At 40.4% G+C, this 19,029-nt stretch overlaps 1 protein-coding gene and 1 pseudogene across 1 annotated transcript in view; one reads left to right on the top strand and one right to left on the bottom strand.

The window, feature by feature from the left end:
• Positions 1–2,560, bottom strand: part of LOC102479248 (60S ribosomal protein L6 pseudogene) — a 20,354-nt pseudogene extending 17,794 nt beyond the window's left edge.
• Positions 2,561–12,414: 9,854 nt separating this feature from the next.
• LRRC9 (leucine rich repeat containing 9) overlaps positions 12,415–19,029 on the top strand; it is a 109,710-nt gene continuing 103,095 nt past the window's right edge. Inside the window, exons 1-2 of the mRNA XM_027770423.1 lie at positions 12,415–12,580; positions 12,664–12,730. The gene's annotated coding sequence lies outside the window, so the exon portion shown is untranslated. The remainder of the gene's footprint in view (positions 12,581–12,663; positions 12,731–19,029) is intronic.

The following is a 19,029-nucleotide window of genomic DNA, read 5'->3' as shown; positions in this document are numbered from 1 at the left end:
AAAAAAAAAAAAAAAAAAAAGAACTTCAGGGGCTTGCTCTATGGCCTGGTGGTTAAGCCAGCAGGATCCCACAGGGCTGACTGTGTGGTTGGAATCCTGGACCCAGTAGCTTGAGAAACATACCAGGCATGTGTGCACATTTGCTCAAAGTCTTGAAAGAAGAGTGAGATGAAGGAGAAGGGATTGGGTGCTTTCTTACTTTCCATCTCTCCCTGTAGCACTCTTGCAAAAACAAAACAAAAATGCCACAGATTCTCTGGTGTCCTGTCTCCATCCTAATTCTGTAAACTTTCCTTACACTAAAAATCTTTGACTCCTATTACTTGATTTTTAAAAAAGAATTATTTTATTTAATTCTATTTGTTATTATTATTTTTTCTATTTTTTAAGAGGTTTTTGCTATAGGGCGCGTGCACTTGCCAGACAGACAGAGAGAGATAGAAAGACAGAAATCGAGAAATCACCCCCCAGGGGGAATGGCCACGCCGCAATCCCTTCTCCTCCATTCTCCTCTCAGGATCTTGGGCACGCACGTACACAGCCCGGCATGAATTTTAAGCTACCGGGTCCAGGATGCAAACCATGGTCAACTACATGGGAGTCCAGTGACATAGCCATTACACTAACTGCTGGTCTCTTGTTATTATTTTTTAATTTGATCAGAGAGAGACAGAAAAAAAGGTGGTTAAAAGTGGTTAAAGATGGTTACAAAGGTTAAAAGTGGTTAAAGATTAGTGCCTTTAACCACTATGCCATCCGCTGGATCCCCCATTACTTGATTTTAACCAACACTATTTAACAGATGCTATAATTAGGTCAATTAAAAGAACTCCTACCAAAAAGACTTTATAGGCCCAGATATGGTCACCCGCGCTAGCTGACCTTGCTCGGCAGGCTGAGCCCACCCTAAAACCTGGCACATCTAAATAGATGTTTGTTAGAAGGTAAGTGGGATTTTCTGGCTGAGAGTCCAGCTGTGAAGTCCAGAAGGCCTGGACCCTGTCTCTATTATTACTGCAATTACTTTTTGCAAGGTACTTAGTTTCCTCTTTATAAAGTGAGATAACGACTATATCTTAGGTGTAAATGAGACAAAGCATTAAAATGTGTAGAACCACTCAAGTCTTTTTTTTTTAACCTTCCCTACCTTTGCTTTGCTTATTCAGCCTGAACACTTCACACCCTGCTGCCACCACCCCACCTGCAAGCCAAGAAAGACAAGCTACAGATTCCAGTGACTCTTTGTGGCAATTGCTGGCATCTTTCCCCCTGCTTCTGACCTATCCAAAAACATTCTTGTCTCTGTCTGACTCTGGATTCTTGGTTCTGCCCTTCAATTCCAATTTTATTCCCAGCTCTTTGGTCAATCCTGATCTGGATCACTTCCTGTATGTGTAACTTGGATAAAATACTTTCTGCCTTCCTGGCAATACCTGTAATAATGTCCCAGGGCTGCTACAAAAATAACCATCTACTAGGTGGCCTAAAACAACAGAAATGTATTCTCTCCCAGTTCTGGAGGCCAAAAGTCCAAAATTAAGGTGCCAGCAAGGTTAGATTCCCTCTAAAAGCTCTCCAGAAGAATCTTTGCCTCTTCCTAGCTTCTGATAGTGGCTGGAAATCCATGGCACTTCTTTCTTTCTTTCTTTTTTTAATTTATGATCAGTTATTTAATTAGGTTCTTCTCAAAAAATTTTGAACACCAATTTGTGAGGATAAACTCCATTTGTGAGGACAAGCACGGACAGGAGGTAGCCCTGGAGCTGAGCAACAGCTTTGATTTTTGGTAAAATTTGCGAGTCCACAAAGTTTCTGATCAACCTTGCACTGCTCTGTAATCTCATATTTCTCCTTCTCTGTCAAAGAGCTCACTTTCCTGGTGTCTGAGCTTCTTCAGCTTCTTTTTCTTGAAGTAAGCACTGGTGAGGTGTTTGGGGATTTTTAGTTTGCTAATATCACTTTTTGTGGAGGTGGTGATGACAGATTTCTGGTGTATTCTACACAGGGGAACTCGACTGAGGACCAGAGGTCCAGCTACAAGTAGAAGCCCCCACTCAGCTTCTTTAGCAAAACCAATTTATTGCCCCTGTGGCATCCAGTGAGGATGATCAGAATGGTCCTGGGAGTGACGCTAGCTTGTAGCTTTTTTTTTTTTTTTTTTTTGTTTGTTTTTAGGGGGTTTTTTTTTTTTTTTTTTGCCATGGCTCAACAGCTTTCAAGGTATGTCTTCAGTAGGATAAAACCTAGACATTTTGCAAAGTTTAACCATCCGGGTACCACCATTCTTGTCTCTACCAACTGATTTTATAACAGTGGCAAGAACCTTCTCCTTTTTCTTTTCAATCCTGGATTCAGTGGCTAAGTATTTCCTCTTGTATACGGCCTTCCTGGAAAACATGGCAGATTGGACTAGGATGGCATTTCAGCTGCAATGGGGCTTCCCCTTCTTGGGCTTTTTAGCCTTGGGATCACCCTTTTTAACCTTCCCACTGGCATCCACCTTCTTGGCTTCAGATTTTCTCTCCTTAGTATCCTGCTCTGCAGCTTTTTCACCTGCCATCTTGTATAGTGGGAAAGAGCTCCATGGCAATTCTTGACGACATTACTTCAATCTCTGCCTCTGTCTTCACATGACCTTTTTATAATGACATCAGTCATTGGATTTAGTGTCTGTCCCAATCTAGTATCACCTAAACTTAACAAATTACATCTTTAAAGACCCCACTCCAAATAATTTTCTGTGGTTTTGAGTAGACATGAGTTTTGGGGAGACACTATTTAACTAAAAAATAGCTAATTTCCCTTCAGGAAAGTTATCTGTTCTCAGCACTCTCCCACTGGGGAAGCCTAAAAGCCTAAAGATCTTTCATCACCTATCAGGACCCAACATGGGACCTAACCTCAGTTTTCAGACTCTTTCTGAGCACCTCAATCTGGAAGTTAGTGATATAGGGTTGGACAAAATATTCAGAATTCAAGTAAGATAGTTAGTAGAATGAAAAAGATGGGATTAATGTTTATGCACTGCTGTATTTCCATAATCTAAAATAGTAAGTGGCAAGTACTTGTTGAGTAAATTGATATAGTAATACTATAGAGACTACTTTGGTTTAAGACCCTTTAAATCTTCACCCATGGAGACTTCTGGATCAAAGTCATAAATTGGCCATTGGTCTCCATTCTATGTCACTCTAAATTAAGAGCTGGCAAACTTTCTGTAAAAGTCCACATAGTAAATATTAGACTTTGCAGGCAATATGTTTTTTTGTTGCACAATTCCTCAATTCTGCCATTAGAATGTGCAAACAAATGGTATGGCTGTATTCCAATAAAATCTTTTTTATAGAAACAGGTGGCAGGTTGGATTTGGTTTCAAGGACCACAGTTTGCCAATCTCTGCTCTAGACAAATAGTGCTTTTCACACTTCCCTTTCTATTCTTCTCCTCCCTGTCCCCAACCAACAGAACCTCACTGAGGATGTCACCTTTTTCTGACAAAGATGTACAGAAGCTACACTGAGAAAACAGTTTGACATTGGTTGCATGATCTGGTTTAGTTCTCAAGAGCTGCAGACTGAGGGTTCCCAGAATATACAGAGAGCACTTAAAATGACATTGACCAGAGGAGAAGTGGGAGCAGAGTCACTTCTAGGACTCCATACTGGTACAGCCACTGACATGCAACTCCAACTTGTGAGAATTAGGTCATGGGCTGCTCCCAGTAGACATGGGAGCTGTACCACCCAGAGCCTTGGGATCCTAACCCCTAGCCCAAAAAATACTCAGAATTCAAGTAAGATAGTTTAGTAGAATGAAAAGGATGGGATTCCTAGACAAGACATCAAGTCACAGAAAATTATTTTTGAGCCATAATATTTAGTGTTGTTTGTCCTGTTAGGTTTTATACTTTCTTAAGACGTTATCATCCCTTTCTTCCCATTTCTCCCTTTTGAAATGTGAATGTCTGTGCTATACTTGTATCACCATTAGATTTCAGAAGCACATTACATGTTTGATTCCAGGTTCACATCTGGAAAGAAAGTCGCCTCCAGATGAATCTTACTTTGAGTCTCACCCATATCCGGAACATATTTAGATAACCCTCTGGACTTTAGATCTGAGTTGGTGCCAAATTAATTAAGACTTTGGGGGTTATTAGGATGAAATAAAGGGATTTTGCATATGAGAATGACATGAATTTGAGGAGGCCAAGGGCAGAATGATGGAGTCTGAATGTTTGTCTCCCCAAAATTCATGTTGAAGTCCTGACCCCCTAGGTTATTAGGAGGTAGGGGCCTTTGGGGAGGTGATTAGATCATAAAGGCAGAGCCTTTGTGAATGGGATTAGTGTCCTCATAAAAGATTCTCTAGGGATCTTGTTTACTCTTCCCCTAGGTAAGGGCATGGTAAGAAGTTGGCAGTCTACAGCCCAGGAGAGGGCCTTCACCAAAACTCAATCATGCTAGAGTCCTGATCATGGATTCTTACCCTCCAAAACTATGGGAAATAAATTTCTTTTGTTTATAAACTACCCAGTCTATGATATTTTTTATAGTAGCCCAAATGGACTAAGGTATACTCTTCCTCCACTCTCAAATACTTGTTTGAAATGTCTGGCATTAATTGTGTAAAGCTCCCACTCCCTTTCCAAGATGCCAACATGTTATGCAACTGTCAGATTCCCAAACAGAGAGTGCATTTCATTCCTTACAGCAGACTCCATCTATCCCAACTGCTGCCTCTCTTAAAAATGCATTCTTCCTCCATAAGTTACACTTTATTTCTAATTATGACCTTCAACTTTTTAAAAGTTAATGAAACATATGTTCAAGCCTCTCTACATTTGTACTCCACCATTCAACATCCACAGGTCAACTGCAGGTATATTAACAGAATCCTAGATACGTATTTATATTTCTCTTCTTACATTTCCTCAGGACAACCTACTCATCGATCTACCATATCACGTAAATGCACTCGTTCCTTCCTATAACACATAGTTTCCACATATTTGGCTTCTGTAAGTCAATGAACACCACTAAAATCTTAGCTTTGATCCATGCACCACAGTTTACAGTTCTCACTATTCAACCCTTCCTTGCCTTCCTTCTCTCCCTCCACAGGTATCAGGTACTCATTATGGTCTGAAAACATTCTTTGCCTTCTCTGGCTTCTTTGCCAAACACAGCTCTTGCAAATCTAATCTTGTCTATTTCTCAGTACACCTCTACTAATGATTGGCAACTCTCCAACATACTCCTTGGTCTTCCAGAAAACCCTGAAGCTTACTTTACAGAGCCATCCAGAGGCTACTAGTCCTGACATTGTGCTTCTATATATTCCCATCCATCTAGCTCCACCTTTCATTAACCCTCCAGCCCCAACAGAGACAAAGACCTAGAGGACCCAAAGGAAAAGGTGCTATATTCCTACTGACACCCCTGCTGGCACTAACAGCTGACAATATAAAGAGTGCAGACAGGGACCAGTAGGTGGCATGGTGGTTAAGGGCTAGACCCTCCCACATGGCTGACCATGGTTTGAGTCTCGAACCTGGTGGCTTGCTTTCTCACTTTCTCTCTCTCTCTCATCAAATTAAAATAGATGAATGAATAAACAAAATAAAATAAATATTGTTTTAAAAGGTGCAGAGAAAAAGATAAGCTTGGGAACCAGTCTCACATCTCAAGAATATTGCAAGGTGTGAGAAGTCCTTATACAAAGTGCATTTGCAGAATTCCTCACCTCACTATTTCTGTCACAGAGAATCTAGATGAGGTAGTCTGTCTCTGATCCCTTAAGCCAATCTAACACATGCATATGACATAGACCCAGTTTAGTGACAGAGATGAGTTAGTCATCCTTACACACTTGTAACATTGCCCTGGACTTGAATAGTCCCCATCCTTATCTGATTCCAAAGTCTTGGATGTGGTGTTGATTTTACCTAAGGTACAAAAGCAATCTCTTTTTCAATCAATTTTAATATGGAATTACTGCTCTAATTGCTTTTTACTCTGACATACTTTAGGTTAATTATCTACTCTAATTCTAGTCCCCCAAAACACTGCCCTAATACAAAAAGTGCTTTGCTCAAGAGGAGTTGGATACAGAGTAAACCATCACTGCCAACTTGAGTTTCATAAATTCTAATCCTCATATAGTGTTTAGTTTGCTTAAAGTAGAGAAAACTTGGAATGTTATCTAGAAGGAAAAAACATTGGAGAGGGAAAAAAATTATCTCTACTCACTTTCCTAAAGAAAATGGAGAGACAGTTAGTACTCTATGGCAATTCTAGAGGCCAAGAACAACAAATAGATCAATATATAATACCAAGAAATGTGATCTGTGGTATTTATTTTAGCAAGTTTGTCTTGAGCATTTGCTGTGTAACAGTCACTAAACTAGATGCTGGGGCTATGATGAGGCCAATCCTCACAAAGCTTGAAATCTAGTGGTGGAGGCAGACAGTAAGCTAACTTTTAGTAAAAGATGTGGTTAAAGGGTAAATACAAATGGGGGGGCATTAATTCTCCCTGTTACAAAAGATTTTTTTTTGTAGAGATTTTTGCTATAGGACGAGTGCGCTCGCCAGAAAGAGAGAGTCGGAGAGACAGAGAGCAAGAAATCACCCCCCACGGGGGATGGCCACGCTGCAATCCCTTCTCCTCCATTCTCCTCTCGGGATCTTGGGCCTGCACGCACATGCGCCTGGCATGAATTTAAGCCACCCGGTCTGGGGCTCAAACCGTGGTCAACTACATGGGAGTTCAGTGACATAGCCATTATGCTAACTGCTGGTCCCAAGAGACTTTATTTTCCAACTTTTCTTCCAGAGCATTTCCATTAGAAACCTGTAACTTAATTCTTTCTCTATCTCATTGATATGGAACCTTTTACAAGATTTATAACCCAGGATGTCTCCCTCAAGGACCTAGGAGACCAACTTTGGCAGATGTCTCTCTCCAAAACTGCCTCCTGAGATAAAGATATAAGAACTTTATTTTCTCTTTAGATAAAGCTATTTAGCTAACATGAATGGTCACCTGAATTACTAAGGGAATTTAGGATGAATTAATGTTCACCCTGAAGTTGTAATAAATGGTGCTCATCAAGTCCTCTTGAAAACTAGTTATTGTTTTTGTTTGAGAGCATATATACAATGGGTTTCATCTGGCTGCATTTGGCTATATAAAAGGGTAAGATTTCTTTCTGTCCTTGAAATCTCTTTAGAGGATTTCCTGTGAATACTGGAACTGGTTTTTTTTTTTTTTTCTTCTGCCTTTGTGAAAAGGTTTTTTGGGGGTTGGCAAAAGATTTTGTTTTCCATTATATTTCTCCAACAAGGGGAATGAAAATTCTTAAATACCATTGTTGGGAAAATCTAGAACAGTCATTCTGGAACATTATCAGATGGTCTTTACCCAAATTAAGTATGTGTGCATTTTGCTCAATAATTCTATTCCTGATATATATGTCCTAAAAACTGTCCTTCAGAAAACAATTACAAGACTGTTCATTGTCAAGTTGTTATTTATGTCCATTATTAGGGAAACTAACAACAAAGATAGACAAAACATGGTACTTCATGAAACAGTGAGCAGAATTTAAAAACAACAAACTAGACATATATAGAAATAAGAATAGATCTTAAAATATCACTGAATAAAAAAAGAATGAAAATAAAATTTATAGAATGATTTTGTTGTTTTTTAAATTTACTATAGGGTCAGTGTACTTGCCAAGGACAGAGAGAGAGGGAATGAAAGAGATGGAAAAAGTGAGAAAATACCATTTGGGGTGATAGCCATACCACCGTTCTTTCGCCTTCATTCTCCTCTTGGGATTTTGGGCACATATGTACATGTGTGTGGAGTGATTTTTCACGACACAGGGTCCTGGACTCAAACAAGGCATGTGAGATCCAGTTGGCTTAACCATGCCACTGACTTGTTCTACACTACGAAACCTTTAATGAAAATTTTAAATCTAGACACAAAAAACACTGCCTGCTTTAAAAAGATAAATACCCAATTAAAGGTTTGAAAGAACTATTAGATTTGTGCCTACAATTAGGTTGGGGATAAAATAAGATACAATAAGGCAAGGTCTTGTATGGACTGTTGATAATGTACTTTGTCTTGAGGAAGACAATCAACTTCTTATGCCTCAAGTCTAAAAGAGGATAGAAAAGAAAAGGAGGAGGAAACAATTCTCCTAAGCAAGACACTGGTAGGCTCTCTAGTGAATTAAGACTATCATCCATGAATAAATTCACTGTCCTTCAATTTACTATTTTAGAGCTACATACAAATATAACTGGGATGGTAAAATAAGGAGGTTATGTTGTCTGAGATAAAGAAAGTACCCTTTTATTTTTCCATTTGGCTGCCTTTTAAGAAAAGCTTGACTCTTAATTATTGGGTAGTCAGAAAAGTCATGATGCATTTTTCCACAGAAAAGTATGTCATGACTTTTCCAATGACCCAATAACAAATCATAGCCAAAGATTATTTATTTTTTTAGATAAACCCATTAGAAATAAGATTATGTTGGTCTAATTAAAACTTACTTCATAACAGCTCCTTTTATTTGAACCTTAATACAGTAACTATTCAGTGTTAGCCATTAGTAAAAGGAGGACCTCTGTGGATGACTTTATAAGCATCTCGCACTTATCTCTATTTTCTTTTCACTGCCAAAGTAAACTCTAAACTATACTGTATTTATATATATTTTTTAATCGTATATCAAGTTCAACATTGAGATAGGGACTTTTTACAAATAAACCATTAAAATCATTAGGTTGTACATGTACTCATTTACATTAGGATCAAATGTCTTCAAGACTATAAAAATCAAATTAGCATTTAAAATATCAGACTTTTGGCTCTCTGGAATTAAATTCAAAGGCATTACAAAGCAGCAGTATAATTAGATATCTCTACAGTTCCCTACCAAACAGATAAGGTTTAAAAAAAAAATAAGTCTAACAACCCATTCAAAATATTTCAATTAACAAATTACTATGCAATTCAAGAATTTTTTTATTTGGGTCTGCAAAAATCACTGCTACAATAAATTATTCTTCTTTAAGTCAGGCTGTGATGCAGTATGTTTGCTGCTATAATTATTGGTACTATATCTTCCCAATTGTTTTTAGATTCAACATAACTTTTCTTTTTCTTTTTTTTCTTTTTTAGAATTATTTTATTTAACATTATTATTTTCCAGTTTGATCAGACAGAGAGAGAGAGAAAGAGAGAAAGCCACCAGGTCCAGGACTTGAACCGTGGTTGGCCATGTGGGAGTGTCCAGTGCCTTAACCACCATGCCACCTGCCGGTCCCTCAAGATACCTTTTCTTATAAATGAAAAGATTTAAATTTAATGGTTTGGCCTTTGCCTAGGAGTATAAACAGGGAGAGGAATAAAATGAAGTCTTTGAATGAGTTCTTAATTTGCTTGACTTTTAGGGTTTCAATTTCCAAGGTTTTTTGTACAAAAACATAAATTATAAAGCACCTTTAAAATAAAGAAAACTTAAAAAAATGGTCATGGTTTTTGTATTCCTCATATAGCTTTTAACTTCAAACATCTTCTGCTTCACAAAGCATCTGGAATATGTGAACAAGAGGCAATTCTTTTAAGAATTACTGAGAACAAAGGCTTTAGTTTAGCAAGTTACCAAATGGTTATTAGTCTATAGCTATACAGAAACTCTGACTCGACTGATGTCTGGCCAAATACTAAAAATAGTATCATTCTTTTTTTTTGGAGAGGTTTTTGCTATAGGGCATTTGCGCTTGCCAGAAAGAGATAAAGAGACAGAGAGACAGAAAGTGAGAAATCATTCTGGGGTGGGGGGCTTGGGCGGGATGTCCATGCTGCAATCCCTTCTCCATTCTCCTCTCAGGATCTTGGGCATGCATGCACACGCACCCAGTGTGAGTTTAAGCCACTGGGCTCAGGACTCAAACTGCTATCAACTACATGGGAGTCCAGTGACATAGCCATTACACCAACTGCTGGTCCCAAAAATAGTATCATTCTTAAAAACGTTTATACCACTGTGTGTTAGCTCTTTGCCAGCCTTTTACTGATTAAGAAAATCACAATGGATTTCTAATATACTTTGATAAACTTAATACTTTCATCCAAATGTGCTTCATTCCTCCCAAATGAGAAACTTGATGTAGTTAATTCGTTTCATTGATTTTGATCCAATTTCTTTATCTTACAGTTTGGAAATCTCAACTATTATCTTCTAATTATTCTTTATCTTCTAAGAACAAAATTACTCCAACACAGAACATCTGGTTCAACCACTTCTTAGGAGAAAGTAATAATAAAAATATGAATCATAGTTTTCTGGCATTAATTTGAGACTCTTAAGCCACAAATATATACATACTTTTTTTTTGGAGAGGTTTTTGCTATAGGGCACATGTGCTCGCCAGAAAGACACAGAGAGATAGACAGACAGACAGACAGAAAGCAAGAAATCACCCCCCAGAGGGGATGGCTACACCACAATCCCTTCTCCTCTTGGGATCTTGAGCATGCATGCACACACGCCCAGCATAAGTTTAAGCCACTGGGTCCGGGATTTGAACCGTGGTTGCCTACATAGGAATCCTGCTACGTAGCCATTATGCCATCAGCTGGCCCCTATATACATACATTTTAAAATGTGCCAGTATACTGGACAGAGAGAGAGAGACAGAGTGAGAAAGCATCCCACCACCACCACATGGTGAATGGTGAAGCTGCAATCCCTTTTCCCCTGTCTCAACTCTCTTCAGGATTTTGAGCACACACAGCCAGTGTTTCTTAAGCCCCAGTCTGGGATTTGAACTGCTCAGTCAGCCATGCAGGATCCAGCTGCCTAACTACCACATCATAGGCTGGCCTGCCACAAATAATTTACTTATTTTTAATTAATGACAGATGGAAACATTTCTGTGATATGAAAATATAGAGGAAAGATTAGTCAGGTCAGCAGAAGCCATGGTGCTTGGGTGATCAATCCCACATGGCTGATAAAGGGTTCAAATCCCGGATCCAGAGGCTTGAGAGACACACCAATCATGTAGCAAGCATACCCAGGGTCCAAGAGAATGGTCATGTGGCTATCTTCCCTGGAAGGTGATTTCTCACTTTCCCTGTCTGTCTCTATCCAGTGAGCGCAAGTGCCTATAACAAAATACATGTGCTTATGTATGTTTACAAACAATATTACAGATAAAATGAATTGAATCCTGGCAAATATGTTGAATTATTGATAGTTACATAAATGAAAATACATATTTCTAGAATCAACTTTTTTTTTGAGAAAGGTTAAAACCATTGAATGTGGTGGCCATCTGGTGACGGAAAAGAGCACTACAGACATTACTTCGCTTGAACTCAATGTCATAAAAATGCCACACGAACACACTACAACACAAAAACTAGAGCAGTGCTGTCTAAAAGACACCTAATGCAAGTCATATACGCAATTGAAGTTTTTCTAATAGCTATACTTTCAAAGACGAAACGCTTAATTTTTTTTATTTAACACAAGGTACTAAAAATATAACCAACATAAAAACTGTTAGCGAGATAGTTTACGTTGCTTTTTCATCCTAGGCTTTCAAAACCCTTGTGTATATCACAGCACGTCGCAACTGGGACTAGCCACGTTCCCAGTGCTCCGTAACTACCCATGGCTGTGGTCTACCAGATGTGGAAAATGTGGTTCAGTTTGACTTTACTTAAGTTCATTCATTCTAGGTCCCTCAGGCCACTCTGAAAAGTCCCCCCCCCCTTTAAATTCTACTTTATTTTGTAAATTACTGTTGCCTCCTGGACGTTGTAACACTGAAAAGGCCGACCGAGAACCGCAAGCTGACCCTTGGAGGGCCCACGTCTTCTCGCAGGCACCGGCGTCTGCCCGCCCGCGCCGCCCTTCGTCCCGACTCGCCAGGCCCGCAGCGGCTGCAGGCGGTCGTCGGCCGAAGGGGAAGCGGCGTGGCGATCTAGGCTCATCCCGGTGGACAGGCACCTTGTGACATCACAACGCCAAGCTTTGGGGGTTCAAGCCCAGTGGGGCTCCAGGTTTCGGCGCCCCGATGGTCAAAGGTTTTCAACCTGAGAAAGCCGGGGCTGGGTAGGCATCACCTCGGCCGCACCCCTCGCCCACGACCTGCAGCTTCCAATCCGGCCCTCAGTGCCGGCGAAGGCAGGCGAAAGCCAGCGCGCAGGTGCGAAGAGACCCGCGCGGGGCTCCCACCGTTTCCCAGGAACACCAACAGGGTCTTCCGGGTGGACCCCTACTTCTGCTGATTGGCTGAAAGTTGCAGCCACGTGATGCAGACAAGAGTCAGTCACGCTTTCCCCGCCCCCCTCACCTCCACCCTCCAGGGTCGCTGGAGGCGGAGAGCGGGTTTCCTAGGCAACCACAGCGGGCAGTCTGTACACACCAGGCCCGGAGTTAGAGAGGGCGTCCTATCTGCTGCTGCGGGACAGGGATTGGGAGGTCGCAGTGGACTGTGACGGCTCTCGATAGTCCCCGAATCCATCCTCTCTCTGGGATAAGGTGAGTGTCCGTCACCTGGTGGCCTTTAGGCACCAATCGTCTGCACCGAAGTCCTTGCTCTTCTCTTTCCTCCCCTCCACCAGGAGGAAGATACGTGAAGCGTCGTTGAAGTCAAGGGACCCCGGTAACGGTGCAGTGAAGATGATAACAGTAAGGAGTGACGTGGTTTTATTGGGGCCATCAGCGTGACTGGAGCAAAACCTAGGAGGAGGAGGAGGAGAGGGAGACTTTAATTTCCTGCGTGGCCTTTACTGCCCCCATTAAGATATTGAGTTGGGAGAACAACTAGCCCAAGCCAGAGGCTGCTCATCTGGAGCGGGAAAGGCATTTGTTTGAACCTCTAATCGATGGTTTTTGATCTGTTTATACCTAACGAAGGAGACCGTTTGTCCCTTCAAGGCTTCTATTTTGCAGAAAAGAACTTGGGTTTTCTCAGAATGGCAGCTTACCAATTTTCAGCAGACAGAAACATAGTTCCTTTATACTCTGATTGTCATTGTACTCCAAATGGTGTACAGTAGTGCAGAATGGTCATGGAGAGCAATATTCCTTTAAGTTATAACACACAGGAGCCTGTGGTATGACAATTCAAACCATTCAAAAATCTTTTATTGAACACCTAGCAGCTGCTAGGTTCATAGTTTCTGTACTCGATGAACATAGAACCTAATACAGAGGGAAGACTGCAAACATCACAACACAGTGACTGGTGCTATATACAGGGCATGTGCAGGCCTTAGCTGGAATCACAAGAAAAAGAATGTTTCTAACACTACCAGAGAGATTTAAAGTCTTCACAGAGACCCTTGATTTAAATCTTTAAGGGTGTATGGAGTATGCTGTAATTCAATGGAAAAGACATTTTAGGGAGCAGAAACAGAATGTGCCAATGTACAGAAACATCCCAACCACTTCAGAGAAGCATGGTTATGGCCAGAGCCTAGTGTTCTGTTGAGGTTAATGAGCTTCAGAACTAGGCAGGAGTCACAGTCTGGAGCCAAGGAATAGCTTCCAAGTGGAAGCATGAGTAGAAGTAATTTCAGGAGGCTGGTGTCGCAGTAGTGCGGATAATGGATTGAAAGAAGATGGGACAGGCAGTTAGTGTAATGGCTATGTCGCTGGACTCCCACATAGTCGACCGCGGTTCATGTCCCAGACCCGGTGGCTTAAACTCACGCCAGGCATGTGTGCGTGTGTGTGTGTGCCCAAGATCCCGAGAGGAGAATGGAGGAGAAGGGATTGTGGCATGACCATCCCCCTGGGGGGTGACTTCTCGCTTTCTGTCTCTCTGACTCTCTCTGTCTGTCTGGCGAGCGCACACGCCCTATAGCAAAATCCTCTGGGGGGGGGAAGGTTAGGCTTGGGAACCAGCAGTTAGCATAATGGTTATGTCACTGGACTCCCACGTAGTCGACCGCGGTTCGCGTCCCGGACCCGGTGGCTTAAAACTCACGCCGGGCGCGTGTGCATGCGTGCCCAAGATCCCGAGAGGAGAATGGAGGAGAAGGGATTGTGGCATGACCATCCCCCTGGGGGGTGACTTCTCGCTTTCTGTCTCTATGTCTCTCTCTGTCTGGCTGGCGAGCGCATGCGCCCTATAGCGAAAACCTCTCAAAAAAAAGAAAGAAGGTTAGGCTACAGGGACGGTATCCAGTCAAGGTGAAATGGTGAGAGCCTGAACTAAAAGAGAGGCAATTAGAATGGAGAAGAAAAAAAAATTCAATAGACATTTAAAAGATGTATGTCTGGGTCCAGCAGGTGGTGTGATGGTTAAGGTGCTGGCCTACATCATTTGAGTCCCAGACCTGGTGGCTTCCTTTCTCATTTTCCCTCCCTCTCTCTTCCTGTGTCTCTCTCTCTCTCTCTGGTCAATTAAAAACATAATAATTGATAAAATTAAAGAACTGATTCTTTTAAAAAAAGATGTATTTCAAAGCATTTAGTGATCAAATGAGACAAAGAGTAAAAGATTGGTTGAGGATAGGTCTTGTGTGATTAGAAGAGCAGTGGTGCCATCTATCAAGAGAAGACATAAATTAGAAGGAATAGGCTGGTTGGAAAATAGTACCATTTTGGACTTACTAAATTTGAAATGCTGCGATACATTCAGATGGAGCTTTTTATGTAGTTAGTTGTATTTGTTACACAAGAAAATGAAGACTACAATTAGTAATTTTTTACCAGGAAAGAAACAACTGATTTAAAAAGTAGGTTTGAAACACCACATAGAAACAATAGAAGGAGGCAAAGAAAACTTAAAGGAGAGAGCTATCAGCTTTGTCAAATGCCATTTCAAGGTTGAGTTGAGAGTTGAAACATGTCCAATATTTTTGGCAATTAGAAGGTTTTCATTGACCTGATTTAAGAAGAAGAAGAAGAAGAAAAAGAAGAAGAAGAAGAAGAAGAAGAAGCAGCAGCAGCAGCAGCAACAGCAGCAGAAGCTGTAATGACTTGAGGTGTCCTTAGTATGATTGCAATAAATAGAAGATTGATTAGAGGTGTTGCTGATTAGAGATGTTGTTTTTCAAGGTGTTGCTGATGATTATCTAGAAGCTTTTCTGTGCAGGTATCCAAAAATAGCTATTCATAAAAGAGTACAGGAAGAGGAATTTCTTTGTTGTTGTTGTAAATTTTGCCAGAGAGCACAGGTGCTTAGTGGAGAAAGAGAGAAAAAGAGAGAGAGAAGGAAATTGCCTTCCATAGGGCATAGTCATATTGCAATTCCTTCATATTTTTCTCCTTTCAGATTTTGGACCTCACATACACAAACTTGACATGTTTCTCAAGCCGCCCTGGAACTCACATCTCACATGGCTGACCATGTGAGTTTCAGCCACCTTAACTACCGGGATACAGGCTGGCCCAGAGGAAGGACTTTGTTGTTGTTTCTTTTGTTAAGATAGGGAAGACCTAATGTTTATATATACAAGAAAAATAAACCCTATAGAAGGAAAGATGGGAATAAACAAGAAAAGAGGGAAATTTGACAGCATCGTTCTGAAAGAGACAGAAGAATGGGATCAGTAGGCAGGAAGAGAGATTTGTTTTGGACAGAAGGAAGAATACTTCTACTGACAGGAATCAGAAAGCAAAGAAGTAATTCTATGTCTATGGGGTGAAGAGAACTAAAGGAATATATCTGATGGCATCACTGTTCTCTGTGGAAGATGGGGACAAGATCATCCATTGAGAGAGAGAGAGAGACACTTGAGAAAACAGCGAAATTTTAGAATAGTCACTATGGCGTGAAACCTAGAGTCCTACTCATCTAGGAGAGGAAGTTGACAATGAAAAATATCAACCGTTTATTGCTGAAGATCCAGTTGAAGTTAGAGGCCATGCACTTGCAGTGACTTTGACTCCATGCTGGTTGTATGAAATTTTCTAGCAGCAATTCCAAGTGGAGAAGAGGGGAGATTGGATCAATCCAAGATTTGCTGTATGAAGGGTGAAAGCTGTAAAGTTCCTAGTGACTCCTGTTTCCCTGGGAGAACTAGAGAAGACCTTCAGCTTCTTAGATGGGCAGGCCCTGAAAAGAGCTTTTCCACAGTGCAAGAGAGTGAATACAAGCTGGGCAACATGACATGTATCTTAATAGAATCGGAAGCTTCATCAGGACACCTTGAGTCCATTTGTGGCTGGAGAGTACACAAGGGTTGTAAGTACCAGGAAGATCCAGGCTCTTCAGAACTCAGAAAAGGTTATGCAAATTACAGGATCTGTACTTATAAATTGATTTTTGCTTTGCTAATTAACCATTTAAGTAGAATAAGATATTTTCCTAAGTGAAGACATTGATGAAGGGAAAATAAGGTGAAGTGAGGGGTAAGGTTTGTATCCCAAATGTGCATATTTCTCTACCCCCCCAAATAAATAAAAGATAGTTTCCTTGAATAAATGGCAAGTTAAACCTATTCTTGAGGAAAACTCATATTGTAAAGACAGAAGTTCTCCCTAAATTAAAATTTTTTTTAATTGCAAGAGGATGTGTGTGCTTGTCAGAAAGAGAAAGAGAAAAAGCACTCTCCCATGGGACATGGTCATGCTATAGTCCTTTTTATAATTTCTCCATCATAACAGAATTTTGAGCACACACGCATGTTTTTCAAGCTGCCAGGGCTGGCACCTGAACCTTAGTCAACCATGTGAGATCCAGCTCTGCATGCATAGTGTATAACTGCTCTGCTACTGGGCCAGCCTTCCCTAAATTAATCTTTATCATCTTTTTATTTTTTAAAAATTGAATAATCATACATCTTATTTGGAAAAATAAACATGAAAGAATAAATGGGAAACTTCCAAAAAAGAATATGAGACAGAAATTTGCAACATTAAAATAGGATGATAACTTGTATAGGAATAGACAGAGCTAAGGAAGAGTACAGATTAAAATATCCAAAATTTCATGTCCAGTCAGACAAAAGGAATGAATTCTTCTGTTCTATAGCACAGTAGTATAACTATATGTAATTATAATTTGTTCTATATCTCAAAATAATTAGAAGAGAGAATGTTGAATGTTCTCAGTACAAAGTATTGCTAAATGCTGAGATAATGGGTATGTTTATTACCTTGATGTAATCTTAATAAATAATAAAAATAGGTAAACAACAAGAAAAATGTCCAAAATTAGGTCCAAGTATGTGTGATCATTTAGTATATAACAAAGAGAACAGGTTAATTGCTTGGAATACATATATTGGATATAGACTTGATAACCTGGATCACCATCTCATGACTTCAGAAATTCTGAGAGCAGGTTTTGTCCCTTGTGTGTTGGCCGGCAGGCAGGCTTTCCTTTGATGCTCAGACATTAAACCAGAATCTAGATAGGGTTTTCTCTTCTGATAAGTAGAGAACCTACAGAATCATCTTTTACTTTCTTCTGTGTTTTGAATGTATGGATTTAAGTGTTAAAATCTGGTGAACAACCGTAATGGTATTGAGTGGTGGAGACTTAATCCTGTTATGGTGGGGTCAGCAGGTGGTGTACTGGTTAAGGTGCTAGACTCCTGCATAGTCATCTGTGATTCAAGTCCCAGAACTGGTGGCTTGAAATTCACACCAGGCACATGTGCATGTGTGCCCAAAAAATTCTGATAGGAGAATGGAGGACTGTAATCCCCAGGGGATTATTGCTCGCTTTCTGCCTCTCTGGTGAAAGCATGTGCCTGATAGCAAAAATCTCTCTCTCAAAAAAAAAAATGTAGGGCTTTTGGGGAGTGATTAGGCATGGGAGTCTCACCCTTGTGACTGAGTACTGGAGAGTTTTTAAGGGGAGGGAATGGAGAAGCAATGCTCCTTCCCTCTACCACGTTGTGAGGCAGCAATATGCTCACCTTCATCAGATGCCGGCACCATTCTTCTGGACTTCCCAACCTCCAGAATTGTGAACTAGATAAACGTCTCTTCTCTTAAATTACCCAGATCCAGGCATTTCTGTTATTAGCAACAAAACAGACTAGAACATCTAGTATACCACCCAAGTAAACCTAGGGAAGACTATCTATGACCCATATCTATGAATGGGCCTTTGATGGAGTATCTAAATTCTTTTCAGGTTGTTCCTTACCAAGTGCCGGACATAGCCTATGCTGTAATATCTTGGGGTTTTCTAAGATTGGGCTAACGATGCAATTGTGAAAAGAAGTTGGGAAGGAATGAGCAGTGTTCACTTAAATATAGATTCATCATTTAACTACTCCCACCACGCCACTACTACCACCCTATTCCAACCACCATCCTATCTCATCTATATATTACAACTCTTTCTAAGCTGGTCTCCTGGCTTCTGGCTCTGACCCCTACACTCTATTTCCAACAGAACAACTATAGTGATTCTTTTCAATATATATAACAGATCATATTACTCTTCTACTCAAAATCTTTGTATTGCTTTTTCTCTTGTTCATAATAAAATCCAAAATTCTCACAAGGGCTTGTAAGATAGCATGCAATTTGGCTACACAATACCTCTCTAAACTCACATCCTACCAGTCTCAATTTCCCTCAATATGCTTTACTAACATAATTTTTCTTGACAAACCCGTCAAATACATTCTTACAACCCCTCTCCCCCATCTCTCTCTATCTCTCTCTTTTTTTTTTTCTTTTTGCAGCTACTATTCCCTCTGCCTGGGTGCATTTTCCTCAGATCCCTTCATGGCTCACACTCATTTCTTTCTTTGTTCTTGGCCTAGATTCTTCCTTATTCTACCTTATTATCTCCTCACCCCTATCATTCTCTGACTGGTATTAGGCCCTGAATATGTGTGTATATATATATATATATATATATTCTACTATAACAACATACCATAGACTGCGTAGTTTATAATGAGCAGAGATTTATTGACTCACAGTTCTGGAGGCTGGAAACCCGAGGATTGAAGGGCTGACCTTTGGCAAAGACCTTCTTGTTGCATCATCCTGTGGTGGAAAAGGAAGGA

This window comes from Tupaia chinensis, unplaced genomic scaffold (genome assembly GCF_000334495.1).
Source record: "Tupaia chinensis unplaced genomic scaffold, TupChi_1.0 Scaffold000133_1, whole genome shotgun sequence".
NCBI lineage: Eukaryota > Metazoa > Chordata > Mammalia > Scandentia > Tupaiidae > Tupaia > Tupaia belangeri.
Note: the sequence above shows the minus strand (reverse complement) of the source record. Positions and strands in the feature narration are given on the sequence as shown.